Genomic DNA, 15,449 nt, shown 5'->3' on the forward strand with positions numbered 1-15,449 from the left:
CCATGAAATTCCTTCCGTTATCACTCACTACCTTGCCTGCCTCAAGATCTACTGTGCCCAGCCACGACTGCGTTTCTTGTTGCAAGAACTCGGACAGAACTTCCGCGGTGTGTCTGTTGTCGCCCAAACACTTCATAGCCAATACAGCCTGCTGACGCTTGGCAGTAGCTGGCCCATAATGGGACAACTGGTGTGCAACAGTGTCATCTGCCGATGGAGTGGTTGGCCGACTGCGTTCTGTGGAAGAGCTGTAGCTTCTGCAGGAGGACGAGGAGGAGGAGGAGGGGGTGCGAACGCCTACAGCCAACTGTTTCCTAGACCGTGGGCTAGGCACAACTGTCCCTAAATTGATGTCGCCTGTGGACCCTGCATCCACCACATTCACCCAGTGTGCCGTGATGGACACATAACGTCCCTGGCCATGCCTACTGGTCCATGCATCTGTAGTCAGGTGCACCTTTGTACTCACAGATTGCCTAAGTGCATGGACGATGCGCTGTTTAACATGCTGGTGCAGGGCTGGGATGGCTTTTCTGGAAAAAAAGTGTCGACTAGGTAGCTCGTATCGTGGTTCAGCGTACTCCATCAGGGCTTTAAAAGCTTCGCTTTCAACTAAACGGTAGGGCATCATCTCTAACGAGATTAGTCTAGCTATGTGGGCGTTAAAACCCTGTGTACGCGGATGCGAGGATAAGTACTTCCTTTTTCTAACCAGAGTCTCATGTAGGGTGAGCTGGACTGGAGAGCAGGAGATCGTGGAACTTTCGGGTGTGCCGGTGTACATGGCAGACTGAGAGACGGTTGGAGACGGTATTGTTTCCGCCGGTGCCCTAGATGCAATATTTCCTCCTACTAAACTGGTGATTCCCTGACCCTGACTGCTTTTGGCTGGCAAAGAAACCTGCACAGATACTGCCGGTGGTGCGGAAAATGGTGGCCTTACAGTGACGGAAGGGATGTTGCGTTGCTGACTAGCTTCATTGGCCGAGGGTGCTACAACCTTAAGGGACGTTTGGTAGTTAGTCCAGGCTTGAAAATGCATGGTGGTTAAGTGTCTATGCATGCAACTAGTATTTAGACTTTTCAGATTCTGACCTCTGCTTAAGCTAGTTGAACATTTTTGACAGATGACTTTGCGCTGATCAGTTGGATGTTGTTTAAAAAAATGCCAGACTGCACTCTTCCTAGACTCGGATCCCTTTTCAGGGATTGCAGACTGAGCTTTAACCGGATGGCCACGCTGTCCTCCAACAGGTTTTGGCTTTGACACGCGTTTTGGGCCAGATACGGGCCCGGCAGATGGAACCTGTTGCGATGTTGATGCCTGCTGCGGCCCCTCCTCCACCTCCGCTTCTGAACTACTGCCGCCTGCACCCTGTTCCCCCAATGGCTGCCAATCGGGGTCAATAACTGGGTCATCTATTACCTCCTCTTCGAGCTCGTGTGCAACTTCGTCTGTGTCACTGTGTCGGTCGGTGGTATAGCGTTCGTGGCGGGGCAACATAGTCTCATCAGGGTCTGATTGTGGATCTGTACCCTGAGAGGGCAATGTGGTGGTCTGAGTCAAAGGAGCAGCATAGTACTCTGGCTGTGGCTGTGCATCAGTGCACTCCATGTCAGAATCTACTTGTAATGGGCATGGCCTGTTAAATGTTTCACTTTCTAAGCCAGGGACGGTATGTGTAAAGAGCTCCATGGAGTGACCCGTTGTGTCGCCTGCTGCATCCTTCTCTCTTGTTGTAGTTTTTGCTGAGGAGGACAAGGAAGCGACTTGTCCCTGACCGTGAACATCCACAAGCGACGCGCTGCTTTTACATTTACCAGTTTCGGAAGAGGAGGCAAAAGAGCTAGAGGCTGAGTCTGCAATGTAAGCCAAAACTTGCTGTTGCTGCTCAGCCTTTAAAAGCGGTTTTCCTACTCCCAGAAAAGAGAGCGTTCGAGGCCTTGTGTAGCCTGACGACGAAACTGGCTCCACAGCTCCAGACTTAGGTGGAATATTTTTATCCCCACGACCACCTGATGCTCCACTACCACTACCATCATTACCAGCTGACAATGAACGCCCACGACGACCTCTTGCACCAGACTTCCTCATTGTTTAAAAATCGTAACCAAACTAACTTTATTTGTTGCTGTCAAACAACTTACACGGTGAGCTATAACTTCAGTATGATTTCAATATCCCTTAACAGGTTGGTGAGACCACAAGGAAAATCAGGCACAATGTTACACACTCTGTTTTCTGTGACACCAAATCACAGAGATGACACACACGCAGGACTGTCACTCAAGCACTAATGTCAATATTAATCTCCCACCTAATTTATTTTTTTTTTTTTCTCTGTGAGACTTTAGAAACCAAATAATATTTAAAAAAAAAACAAAAAAACAAGGCTTTCTATGGCCCACTGAATGAGAGATGGCACGCACAGGAGTGGCACACAAGCCCTGACTGAGGCCAATATTTTTCTCCCACTGATTGATGTAGTGTTTTTGTGTTGAGGTTGATTTTAAAACACAAATGAAGGAAAAAAATAAAAAGGCTTTCTATGGCCCACAATTAGAGAGAGAGGTGGCACACCCAGGAGTCAAGACTGGCACACAAGCTGAAATGGCAATATTACTCTCCCACTGTTTTTTTATGTATTTTTTTTTTATTTTCAGGGAGACTTTAGAAACCAAATAATATTAAAAAAACCAAAAAATAAATAGGCTTTCTATGGCCCACTGAATGAAAGGGAGAGAGGTGGCACACCCAGGAGTCAAGACTGGCACACAAGCTGAAAGGGCAATATTACTCTCCCACTGTTTTTTTATGTATTTTTTTTTTTTATTTTCAGGGAGACTTTAGAAACCAAATAATATTAAAAAAACCAAAAAATAACTAGGCTTTCTATGGCCCACAATTAGAGAGAGAGGTGGCACACCCAGGAGTCAAGACTGGCACACAAGCTGAAATGGCAATATTACTCTCCCACTGTTTTTTTATGTTTTTTTTTTTTATTTTCAGGGAGACTTTAGAAACCAAATAATATTAAAAAAACCAAAAAATAAATAGGCTTTCTATGGCCCACTGAATGAAAGGGAGAGAGGTGGCACACCCAGGAGTCAAGACTGGCACACAAGCTGAAAGGGCAATATTACTCTCCCACTGTTTTTTTATGTATTTTTTTTTTTTATTTTCAGGGAGACTTTAGAAACCAAATAATATTAAAAAAACCAAAAAATAAATAGGCTTTCTATGGCCCACAATTAGAGAGAGAGGTGGCACACCCAGGAGTCAAGACTGGCACACAAGCTGAAATGGCAATATTACTCTCCCACTGTTTTTTTATGTTTGTTTTTTTTATTTTCAGGGAGACTTTAGAAACCAAATAATATTAAAAAAAAAACAAAAAAACAAGGCTTTCTATGGCCCACTGAATGAGAGGGAGAGAGGTGGCACACCCAGGAGTCAAGACTGGCACACAAGCTGAAATGGCAATATTACTCTCCCACTGTTTTTTTATGTATTTTTTTTTTTTATTTTCAGGGAGACTTTAGAAACCAAATAATATTAAAAAAACCAAAAAATAAATAGGCTTTCTATGGCCCACTGAATGAAAGGGAGAGAGGTGGCACACCCAGGAGTCAAGACTGGCACACAAGCTGAAAGGGCAATATTACTCTCCCACTGTTTTTTTATGTATTTTTTTTTTTTATTTTCAGGGAGACTTTAGAAACCAAATAATATTAAAAAAACCAAAAAATAAATAGGCTTTCTATGGCCCACAATTAGAGAGAGAGGTGGCACACCCAGGAGTCAAGACTGGCACACAAGCTGAAATGGCAATATTACTCTCCCACTGTTTTTTTATGTTTTTTTTTTTTATTTTCAGGGAGACTTTAGAAACCAAATAATATTAAAAAAAAAACAAAAAAACAAGGCTTTCTATGGCCCACTGAATGAGAGGGAGAGAGGTGGCACACCCAGGAGTCAAGACTGGCACACAAGCTGAAATGGCAATATTACTCTCCCACTGTTTTTTTATGTATTTTTTTTTTTTATTTTCAGGGAGACTTTAGAAACCAAATAATATTAAAAAAACCAAAAAATAAATAGGCTTTCTATGGCCCACTGAATGAAAGGGAGAGAGGTGGCACACCCAGGAGTCAAGACTGGCACACAAGCTGAAAGGGCAATATTACTCTCCCACTGTTTTTTTATGTTTTTTTTTTTTTTTCAGGGAGACTTTAGAAACCAAATAATATTAAAAAAAAAAAAAAAAAAAAAAATAGGCTTGCTATAGCCCACTGAATGAGAGATAGCACACACAGCAGTGGCACACAAGCCCTGACTGAGGCCAATATTTTTCTCCCACTGATTGATGTAGTGTTTTTGTGTTGAGGTAGATTTTAGAACACAAATCACGGAAAAAATAAATAGGCTTTCTATGGCCCACTGAATGAAAGGGAGAGAGGTGGCACACCCAGGAGTCAAGACTGGCACACAAGCTGAAAGGGCAATATTACTCTCCCACTGTTTTTTTATGTTTTTTTTTTTTTTTCAGGGAGACTTTAGAAACCAAATAATATTAAAAAAAAAAAAAAAAAAAAAATAGGCTTGCTATAGCCCACTGAATGAGAGATAGCACACACAGCAGTGGCACACAAGCCCTGACTGAGGCCAATATTTTTCTCCCACTGATTGATGTAGTGTTTTTGTGTTGAGGTAGATTTTAGAACACAAATCACGGAAAAAATAAATAGGCTTTCTATGGCCCACTGAATGAAAGGGAGAGAGGTGGCACACCCAGGAGTCAAGACTGGCACACAAGCTGAAAGGGCAATATTACTCTCCCACTGTTTTTTTATGTATTTTTTGTTTTTTCAGGGAGACTTTAGAAACCCAATAATATTTAAAAAAAAAAATAAATAGGCTTTCTATGGCCCACTGAATGAGAGGGAGAGAGGTGGCACACCCAGGAGTCAAGACTGGCACACAAGCTGAAAGGGCAATATTATTCTCCCACTGTTTTTTTAGGTTTTTTTTTTTTTTTTCAGGGAGAATTAGAAACCAAATAATATTAAAAAAAAAAAAAAAAAATAGGCTTGCTATAGCCCACTGAATGAGAGATAGCACACACAGCAGTGGCACACAAGCCCTGACTGAGGCCAATATTTTTCTCCCACTGATTGATGTACTGTTTTTGTGTTGAGGTAGATTTTAGAACACAAATCACGGAAAAAATAAATAGGCTTTCTATGGCCCACTCAGTGAGAGATGGCACACACAGGGATGGCACTGTAGCAGAAATGCCAATCTTAATCTCCCACAAAAAAAAAAAACAAAAAAAAAAAAAAAACTGTCCTACAATTACTATCTCCCTGCAGTAATGTAAGCCAGGTATGGCAGGCAGCAATAGGAGTGGACTGATGCACAAATTAAATAAAAAGTGTGGAAAAACAGAAAAGATAGCTGTGCAGAAAGGAAGGAACAAGAGGATATGTGCTTTGAAAAAAGCAGTTGGTTTCCACAGTGGCGTACACACAGCAATACAGCTATCACGGAGCCTTCTAGGGCAGCCCAATGAGCTACAGCGCTGAGGGGAAAAAAAAAAAAAATAGCTTCCACAGTCCCTGCACACCGAAGGTGGTGTTGGACAGTGGAAATCGCTGCAGCACAAGCGGTTTGGTGGTTAGTGGACCCTGCCTAACGCTCTCCCTGCTTCTGATGAAGCGGCAGCAACCTGTCCCTAAGCTCAGATCAGCAGCAGTAAGATGGCGGTCGGCGGGAACGCCCCTTTATAGCCCCTGTGACGCCGCAGACAGCAAGCCAATCACTGCAATGCCCTTCTCTAAGATGGTGGGGACCAGGATCTATGTCATCACGCTGCCCACACTCTGCGTTCACCTTCATTGGCTGAGAAATGGCGCTTTTCGCGTCATTGAAACGCGACTTTGGCGCGAAAGTCGCGTACCGCATGGCCGACAAGCACAGGGGTCGGATCGGGTTTCATGAGACGCCGACTTAGCCAAAAGTCGGCGACTTTTGAAAATGATCGACCCGTTTCGCTCAACCCTAGTGGTGACCAAGAAAATTTTGGCGTTCTTGAATTTTTTATGTTTACAGTATTTACTAATTGTGTTAATTGTTTTTATATTTTGATAGATAGGACTTTTCTGAACATGGCGATACCAAATATGTATTTTTTTTAATATCTTTATTTTTACTGTGGAGAAAGCTGGGTGAGTTTATTATTATTATTACCGTATTTTTTTTTTTTTTACATTTTTTTTAACTTTTTAATAATTTTGTTAGGCCTGAAGATGTGATCATCTGATCGCTTGTGCTACATGCAGAGATGCTTCAGCAGCGATGGAAGTCTCCTTTGAAGCTCTTCCACAGGCAGAGTTCTGTAATGACAGTCATAGTGGTCATCAGCTAACCCCCAGCTGTCATGCCAAATATCACGGGTCTGCAGATGGACGGATGTAAGCACACACGCTCGTCGGCGTGAGTATATTGCTGCTGTACACTCCACCCGTGATTGTTAGCGGCAGCTATCGCCTGCTGGGTATGGGGTGGGTTCGCTGCGTGAGCCCGCCCCATACACCCGCTTCCAACTTGTGCTGTATTTAAACTGAGCATGTCATAAAAGGGTGAAATCTGCAGTACTTTTTTCAGTGTGTTTGCTGCATGTTTCACCCATGCTAATTAGTGCGGAAAAATCTGCAACAAAACACATGTAAAACATATTTCACATTGTGTTTTTCTTGCCAAGAGATGCAGAAATTTCTGTAGCTAAATATTTAGCGTGTGCACATACTCCTGTGCGGTGTGCATCTGCGTCTCTCCCCAATTAACTTTAAGGTTATGTGCACACGCTGCATTTTTGTTGCGGAAAATGTGCAAGATTTTACAGTACAAGAAAAGTGAATGAGAGCCCTGATGTCTCTTGCACATATTGCTTATTTTTTCATGCAGATTTGCAGCATATTAAAATCTGCATACTGGCAATTTTTGCAGCGCATTTCAGCTATACTAATGAGTGGGTGAAAATATGCAACAAAAGCATGGCAAAAACATGGCAAAAAAATGTATTTTTTCTTCATGGCAACACATTAGCATATTCACCAGAAAATTTTTCCTGCAATCTTGGACATGTGCATATAACCTCATTTTTCAAGCAGAAGATTGATAACATCAGAGACAGTTTTAGTCGACAAGCCCCAGAGCCCTTCCTCCCAACTGCCCAGCCCTCCACCTCCAAAACCAACTTCTCCACCATTACAGAAGATCGACTCTCCACTCTTCTCTCAAGATCGCATCTCACCACCTGTGCACTTGACCCGATCCCATCCCACTTCATCCCAAACCTCGCCACAGTCTGCATCCTAACCCTAACCCATCTCTTCAACCTATCACTAACAACTGGTGTTTTCCCCTCAAGCTTTAAACATGCCTCAATCACACCTATCCTCAAAAACCCCTCTCTTGACCCATCCTCTGTGTCTAGCTATCTCCCTATATCACTTCTCCCCTATGCCTCAAAACTACTGTAACAACCATCTACCATCCATCTTGAACTATCCTCCCATCTCTCTTCCTGCTCCCTCTTCGACCACTTACAATCTGGCTTCCGGTCACACCATTCCACTGAAAATGCCCTAACTTAGGTCACCAATGACCTATTAGCCGCCAAGAGCAAGCGACACTACTCTGTCCTCCTCCTGGACCTGTCCTCTGCCTTTGACAGTGGACCATTCCCTATTATTACAAACCCGTTCATCCCTTGGCATAACAGACTTGGCCCTATCCTGGATCTCGTCATACCTAGCAGACCGGACATTCAGCGTTTCCCACTCGCACACCACCTCCTCACCTCGCCCCCTATCTGTCGGAGTCCCGCAAGGTTCACTCCTAGGGCCACTGCTCTTCTCCATTTACACCTTTGGCCTTGGACAGCTCATAGAATCTCACGGCTTTCAGTATCACCTCTATACCGATGACACACAAATCTACCTCTCTGGACCAGATGTCACCACCCTACTAACCAGAATCCCACTATGTCTGTCTGCTATTTCACCCTTCTTCTCAGCTAGATTTCTAAAACTTAACATGGACAAAACATAATTTATCATCTTTCCCCCATCTGGAGCGACCCCCCCAATGAACCTATCCATTACAGTAAAAGGCTACCCACTCTCCCCAGTCCCACAAGCTCGCTCCTCGGGGTAATCCTTGGCACTGATCTCTCCTCCAAACCACATATCCAAGCCCTTTCCATTTCCTGCCGCCTTCAACTCAAAAATATTTCACGGATCCGTACATTCCTAAACCAAGAATCTGCAAAAACCCTAGTCCATTGTCATGATTCCCAATGGCAGGGACATGGGCAAAAACGGACTAGCTCTAGGAAGATGGTATCTCAGGTAACCGCGATGCTGAACCTAACACGCAAATAAAAGTAGCCAGGGGGTGTGCCTACGTTGTATCCCTAGACACCTCGCGCCAGCCGGAGAGCTAACTACCCCTATAAGAGGAATACACAGACCTGGCTTGCCTCCAGGGAAACCCCAAAAAGTTATAGTAGCCCCCCACATGTAATAACGGTTAGGTAAGAGGAAAACACAAACGCAGTATGAATATAGATTCAGCAAAGTGAGGCCCTCTGACTAGATAGATGAAAATACAAAAGAGGACTTCGCGGTTACCTCAAAACCCTAAGCAGCCATCCTGAAACCACCTTAACTCCGTTATCAACTCATGTCACCGGAGTAGTAATTACAGATCACTAGAGCTTCCAGCAGCACGAGAAATATAAATGCATGCTGGACAAAACAAACACAAAAAGCCAAAGATTTCAACTTAGCTGAATTGCAGACTTGGAGCAGGTAGCAAGCAACAGAGATGCTCTGGTAACATTGATTGCCGGCACTAGAGTGACTGAGAAGCCAGACTAAATAGGAAACTCCCAATTTCCTGATGAAAACAGGTGCACTGGAAACACAAGACCAAAGTCAACCAGTACCACCAGTAGCCACCAGAGGGAGCCAAAAACAGAATTCACAACAGTACCCCCCCCCTTAAGGAGGGGGCACCGAACCCTCATGAGAACCACCAGGGCGATCTGGATGCGCCCTATGAAAGGCGCGAACCAAATCAGAGGCATGAACATCAGAGGCAGTCACCCAAGAATTATCCTCCTGACCGTATCCCTTCCATTTAACCAGATATTGAAGTCTCCGTCTGGAAATACGAGAGTCCAAAATCTTCTCCACAACATACTCCAATTCACCCTCCACCAGCACAGGAGCAGGAGGCTCAACAGAAGGAACAACCGGTACCTCGTACCTCCGCAACAAGGACCTATGGAAAACATTATGAATGGTGAAAGATGCTGGAAGGTCCAAACGAAAAGATACAGGATTAAGAATCTCCAAAATCCTATAAGGACCTATGAACCGAGGTTTGAACTTAGGAGAAGAGACCTTCATAGGGACAAAACGAGAAGACAACCACACCAAGTCTCCAACACGGAGATGATGACCCACACGACGATGACGATTAGCAAACTGCTGAGTCTTCTCCTGAGACAACTTCAAATTGTCCACCACATGACTCCAAATCCGGTGCAGTCTATCCACCACAGAATCCACTCCAGGACAATCCGAAGACTCCACCTGACCAGACGAAAAACGAGGGTGAAACCCTGAATTGCAAAAGAAAGGAGAAACCAGAGTAGCAGAACTGGCCCGATTATTGAGGGCAAACTCTGCCAACGGCAAAAAGGCGACCCAATCATCCTGATCAGCAGACACAAAACACCTCAAATACGTCTCCAAGGTCTGATTAGTTCGCTCCGTCTGGCCATTAGTCTGAGGATGGAACGCAGATGAAAAAGACAAATCAATGCCCATCCTGGCACAGAACGCTCGCCAGAACCTAGACACAAATTGAGATCCTCTGTCAGACACGATGTTTTCCGGGATACCATGTAAGCGAACCACATTCTGAAAAAATAAAGGAACCAACTCCGATGAAGAAGGCAATTTGGGCAAGGGTACCAAATGAACCATCTTAGAAAAACGGTCACACACCACCCAAATGACGGACATTTTCTGAGAAACCGGGAGATCCGAGATAAAGTCCATAGAGATGTGCATCCACGGCCTCTTCGAAATAGGCAAGGACAACAACAATCCACTAGCCCGAGAACAGCAAGGCTTGGCCCGAGCACAAACATCACAAGACTGTACAAAGGTACGCACATCCCGAGACAGGGAAGGCCACCAGAAGGACCTGGCCACCAAATCTCTGGTACCAAAAATTCCAGGGTGGCCCACCAACACAGAAGAATGAACCTCTGAGATGACTCTACTGGTCCACTCATCTGGAACAAACAATCTCCCAGACGGACAACGATCAGGCCTATCAGTCTGAAACTCCTGCAAAGCACGTCACAAGTCTGGGGAGACAGCAGACAAAATCACTCCATCCTTAAGGATACCCGTAGGCTCAGAATCACCAGAGGAGTCAGGCTCAAAACTCCCAGAAAGAGCATCTGCCTTCACACTTTTCGAGCCCGGCAAGTATGAAACCACAAAATTAAACCGAGAGAAAAACAATGACCAGCGCGCCTGTCTAGGATTCAGACGCCTGGCGGACTCAAGGTAAATCAGATTCTTGTGATCAGTCAAGACCACCACCTGATGTCTAGCACCCACAAGCCAATGACGCCACTCCTCAAATGCCCACTTCATAGCCAAGAGCTCCCGATTACCGACATCATAATTTCGCTCGGCGGGCGAAAACTTTCGAGAGAAAAATGCACATGGTCTCATCACTGAGCAATCGGGACTTTTCTGCGACAAAACCGCCCCCGCTCCAATCTCGGAAGCATCAACCTCAACCTGAAAAGGGAGCGAAACATCAGGCTGGCGCAACACAGGGGCAGAAGAAAAGCGGCGCTTAAGCTCCCGAAAGGCCTCCACAGCCGCAGAGGACCAATTGGCAACATCAGCACCCTTCTTAGTCAAATCAGTCAGAGGTTTAGCAACACTTGAAAACCCAGTTATAAATCGACGATAGAAATTAGCAAAGCCCAAGAACTTCTGAAGACTCTTCAGGGAAATAGGCTGCGTCCAATCACAAATAGCCCGAACCTTGACAGGATCCATCTCAACAGAAGAAGGGGAAAAAATATACCCCAAAAAGGAGATCTTCTGAACCCCAAAGATACACTTTGAACCCTTTACAAACAGAGAATTGGACCGCAAAACCTGAAAAACCTTCCTAACCTGTTGAACATGCGACTCCCAGTCATCCGAAAAAATCAAAATATCATCCAAATACACAATCATAAATTTATCCAGGTATTTACGGAAAATATCGTGCATAAAGGACTGAAAGACTGAAGGAGCATTAGAAAGACCAAAAGGCATTACCAAATACTCAAAATGGCCCTCGGGCGTATTAAATGCAGTTTTCCACTCATCTCCCTGCTAGATCCGCACCAAATTATACGCACCCCGAAGATCAACCTTAGAGAACCACTTTGCCCCTTTAATACGAGCAAATAAATCAGTCAGTAGTGGCAAAGGATACTGGTATTTGACTGTAATCTTATTCAACAGGCGATAATCAATACAGGGCCTCAGGGAGCCATCTTTTTTACCCACGAAAAAAAAACCTGCTCCTAAAGGGGATGAGGATGGACGGATATGTCCCCTTTCCAAGGACTCCTTAATATACTCTCGCATAGCAGCATGCTCAGGCACAGATAGATTGAACAAACGACCCTTGGGAAACTTGCTGCCCGGAATCAAGTCTATAGCACAATCGCAATCCCGGTGAGGGGGGAGAGAACTAAGTTTAGGCTCCTCAAAAACATCACCATAATCAGACAAAAATGCCGGAATTTCAGAGGGAGTAGATGAAGCAATGGAAACCAAAGGTACTTCCCCATGAGCCCCCTGACATCCCCAGCTTAACACAGACATTGTTTTCCAGTCAAGGACTGGATTATGAGTTTGCAACCATGGCAATCCAAGCACTAAGACATCATGCAAGTTATGCAACACAAGGAAGCGAATCACCTCCCGATGGTCAGGAGTCATACACATAGTCACTTGTGTCCAGAACTGTGGTTTATTCCTAGCCAAAGGTGTAGAGTCGATACCCTTCAGAGGGATAGGAACTTCCAAAGGCTCTAGGCTAAACCCACAACGTCTGGCAAAGGACCAATCCATAAGACTCAAGGAAGCGCCAGAATCCACATAGGCATCCACAGTAATAGTTGATAATGAACAGATCAAAGTTACAGACAAAATAAACTTAGACTGTAAGGTGCCAATTGCAAAAGACTTATCAACCTTTTTTGTGCGTTTAGAGCATGCTGATATAACATGAGCAGAATCACCACAGTAGAAGCACAACCCATTTTTACCCCTATAATTCTGCCGTTCACTTCTGGACAGAATTCTATCACATTGCATAATCTCCGGTGCCTGCTCAGAAGACACCGCCAAATGGTGCACAGGTTTGCGCTCCCGCAAACGCCGATCAATCTGAATAGCCATAGTCATGGATTCATTCAGACCTGTGGGCGTAGGAAACCCCACCATGACATCTTTAACGGCGTCAGAGAGACCTTCTCTGAAATTCGCCGCCAGGGCGCACTCATTCCACTGAGTAAGCACAGACCATTTTCGAAATTTTTGACAATATACTTCAGCTTCATCATGCCCTTGAGAGAGGGCTAGCAAGGCCTTTTCAGCCTGAATCTCCAAATTAGGTTCCTCATAGAGCAACCCCAGTGCCAGAAAAAACGCATCCACATTGAGCAGCGCAGGATCCCCTGGTGCCAATGCAAATGCCCAATTCTGGGGGTCACCCTGCAACAAGGCAATAACAATTTTAACCTGCTGAGCGGGGTCTCCAGCGGAACGAGATCTCAGAGAAAGATACAATTTACAATTGTGCTTAAAATTCAAAAAGCGAGATCTATCTCCAGAAAAGAACTCAGGTATAGGGATCTTGGGTTCAGACATAGGAGCATGTATCACATAGTCTTGGATATTTTGAACCTTAGAGGCAAGAGTATTAAGATTAGAAGCTAAACTCTGGATATCCATTTCTCAACAGCAGAGATCTGAGCCATTCAGGGGTTAAGAGGAGAGAAAAAAGAAAAAAAAACCCAGCAGATTGCAATTATGGCTAGACAGAACCTCTGAGTAAAAAAAAAAAAAAAAGGGTCAGAAACTTTTTTTTCTCTCCTTCTTTAGCCAATACCTTTAATACATTATGGCCGGCAATACTGTCATGATTCCCAATGGCAGGGACATGGGCAAAAACGGACTAGCTCTAGGAAGATGGTATCTCAGGTAACCGCGATGCTGAACCTAACACGCAAATAAAAGTAGCCAGGGGGTGTGCCTACGTTGTATCCCTAGACACCTCGCGCCAGCCGGAGAGCTAACTACCCCTATAAGAGGAATACACAGACCTGGCTTGCCTCCAGGGAAACCCCAAAAAGTTATAGTAGCCCCCCACATGTAATAACGGTTAGGTAAGAGGAAAACACAAACGCAGTATGAATATAGATTCAGCAAAGTGAGGCCCTCTGACTAGATAGATGAAAATACAAAAGAGGACTTCGCGGTTACCTCAAAACCCTAAGCAGCCATCCTGAAACCACCTTAACTCCGTTATCAACTCATGACACCGGAGTAGTAATTACAGATCACTAGAGCTTCCAGCAGCACGAGAAATATAAATGCATGCTGGACAAAACAAACACAAAAAGCCAAAGATTTCAACTTAGCTGAATTGCAGACTTGGAGCAGGTAGCAAGCAACAGAGATGCTCTGGTAACATTGATTGCCGGCACTAGAGTGACTGAGAAGCCAGACTAAATAGGAAACTCCCAATTTCCTGATGAAAACAGGTGCACTGGAAACACAAGACCAAAGTCAACCAGTACCACCAGTAGCCACCAGAGGGAGCCAAAAACAGAATTCACAACAGTCCATGCACTCATCATTTCCCGCCTCGACTACTGCAACCTCCTGCTCTGTGGCCTCCCCTTGAACACTCTCGCACCCCTCTAATCTATTCTAAACTCTGCTGCCTGACTAATCCACCTGTCCCCCGCTATTCCCCGGCCTCTCCCCTCTGTCTCCCCATTGCCCAGAGACTCCAGTACAAAACCCTAACCATGACATACAAAACCATCCACAACCTGTCACCTCCATACATCTGTGACCTTGTCTCCCGGTACTTACCTGCACGCAACCTCCGATTCTCACAAGAACTCCTTCTCAACCCCCCTCTTATCTCCTCTTCCCGCAATCGCATACAATATTTCTCTCGCGCATCACCCCTACTCTAGAACTCTCTACCACAACATATCAGACTCTCGCCTACCATCAAAACCTTCAAAAAGAACCTGAAGACCTACCTCTTCCAACAAGCCTACAACTTGCAGTAACCACCGATCGACCAAACCGCTGCACGACCAGCTCTACCCTCACCTATTGTACCCTCACCCATCCCTTGTAGATTGTGAGCCCTCGCAGGCAGGGTCCTCTCTCCTACTGTACCAGTCGTGACTTGTATTGTTTAAGATTACTGGACTTGTTTTTATTATGTATACCCCTCCTCAGATGTAAAGCGCCATGGAATAAATGGTGCTATAATAATAAATAGTAATAATAATAATAACATAGCTTTAGTCCCTGTCCTGTGCACCCCTCATTCATTATAAGTCCTTGGTAACATCATAATGAATTTGGTGGTGGAAGAAGACGCTATCAGGTACTTAACATCCTCCGCAACTTCCAGATACATTACAATTACCTGATAGTCTTATCTGACCTTTCAATTCATTATAAAGTGTCCTATGGGGGAGAACACTATCAGGTACTTAGCAACAACCTCCACCTCCCAATTAATTTTACATCCATATATAACTTCCTCCTCCTCCTCCCCTGTTCATAAGTCTACTCTAAGTCCCCCTTACTCCCATCCCAATCCTCATTGTCCTCTCCCCACTCCCATCATTGTCCTCTCCCCACTCCCATCATTGTCCTCTCCCCCACTCCCATCATTGTCCTGACCCACATCCCATCATGGTTCTCTCGTCACTCGAATCACTGTCCTCTATCCCATTCCCATCATTGTCCTATCCCCCACTCCCATAACTGTCCTCTACCTACTCCCATCATGTCCTCTCACCATCACTGTCCTCTCACCGCTCCCATCATTGTCCTCTCTCCACTCCCATCATTGTCCTCACCCCAGTGTATTGGAAAAAAACCCACATTCACATCTCTGTCCGTTCCCTAACAGCATCGCTGCTTCATTCTTCTTCGCCGGCAACTTTCTAAATGACACAGGCATGTAGCCTTAGTCCCTGTCCTGTGTCCTCTCCCACATCCCATCATTGTCCTCTCCCACACCATTG

Source organism: Ranitomeya variabilis, chromosome 6 (genome assembly GCF_051348905.1).
Source record: "Ranitomeya variabilis isolate aRanVar5 chromosome 6, aRanVar5.hap1, whole genome shotgun sequence".
Lineage (NCBI taxonomy): Eukaryota > Metazoa > Chordata > Amphibia > Anura > Dendrobatidae > Ranitomeya > Ranitomeya variabilis.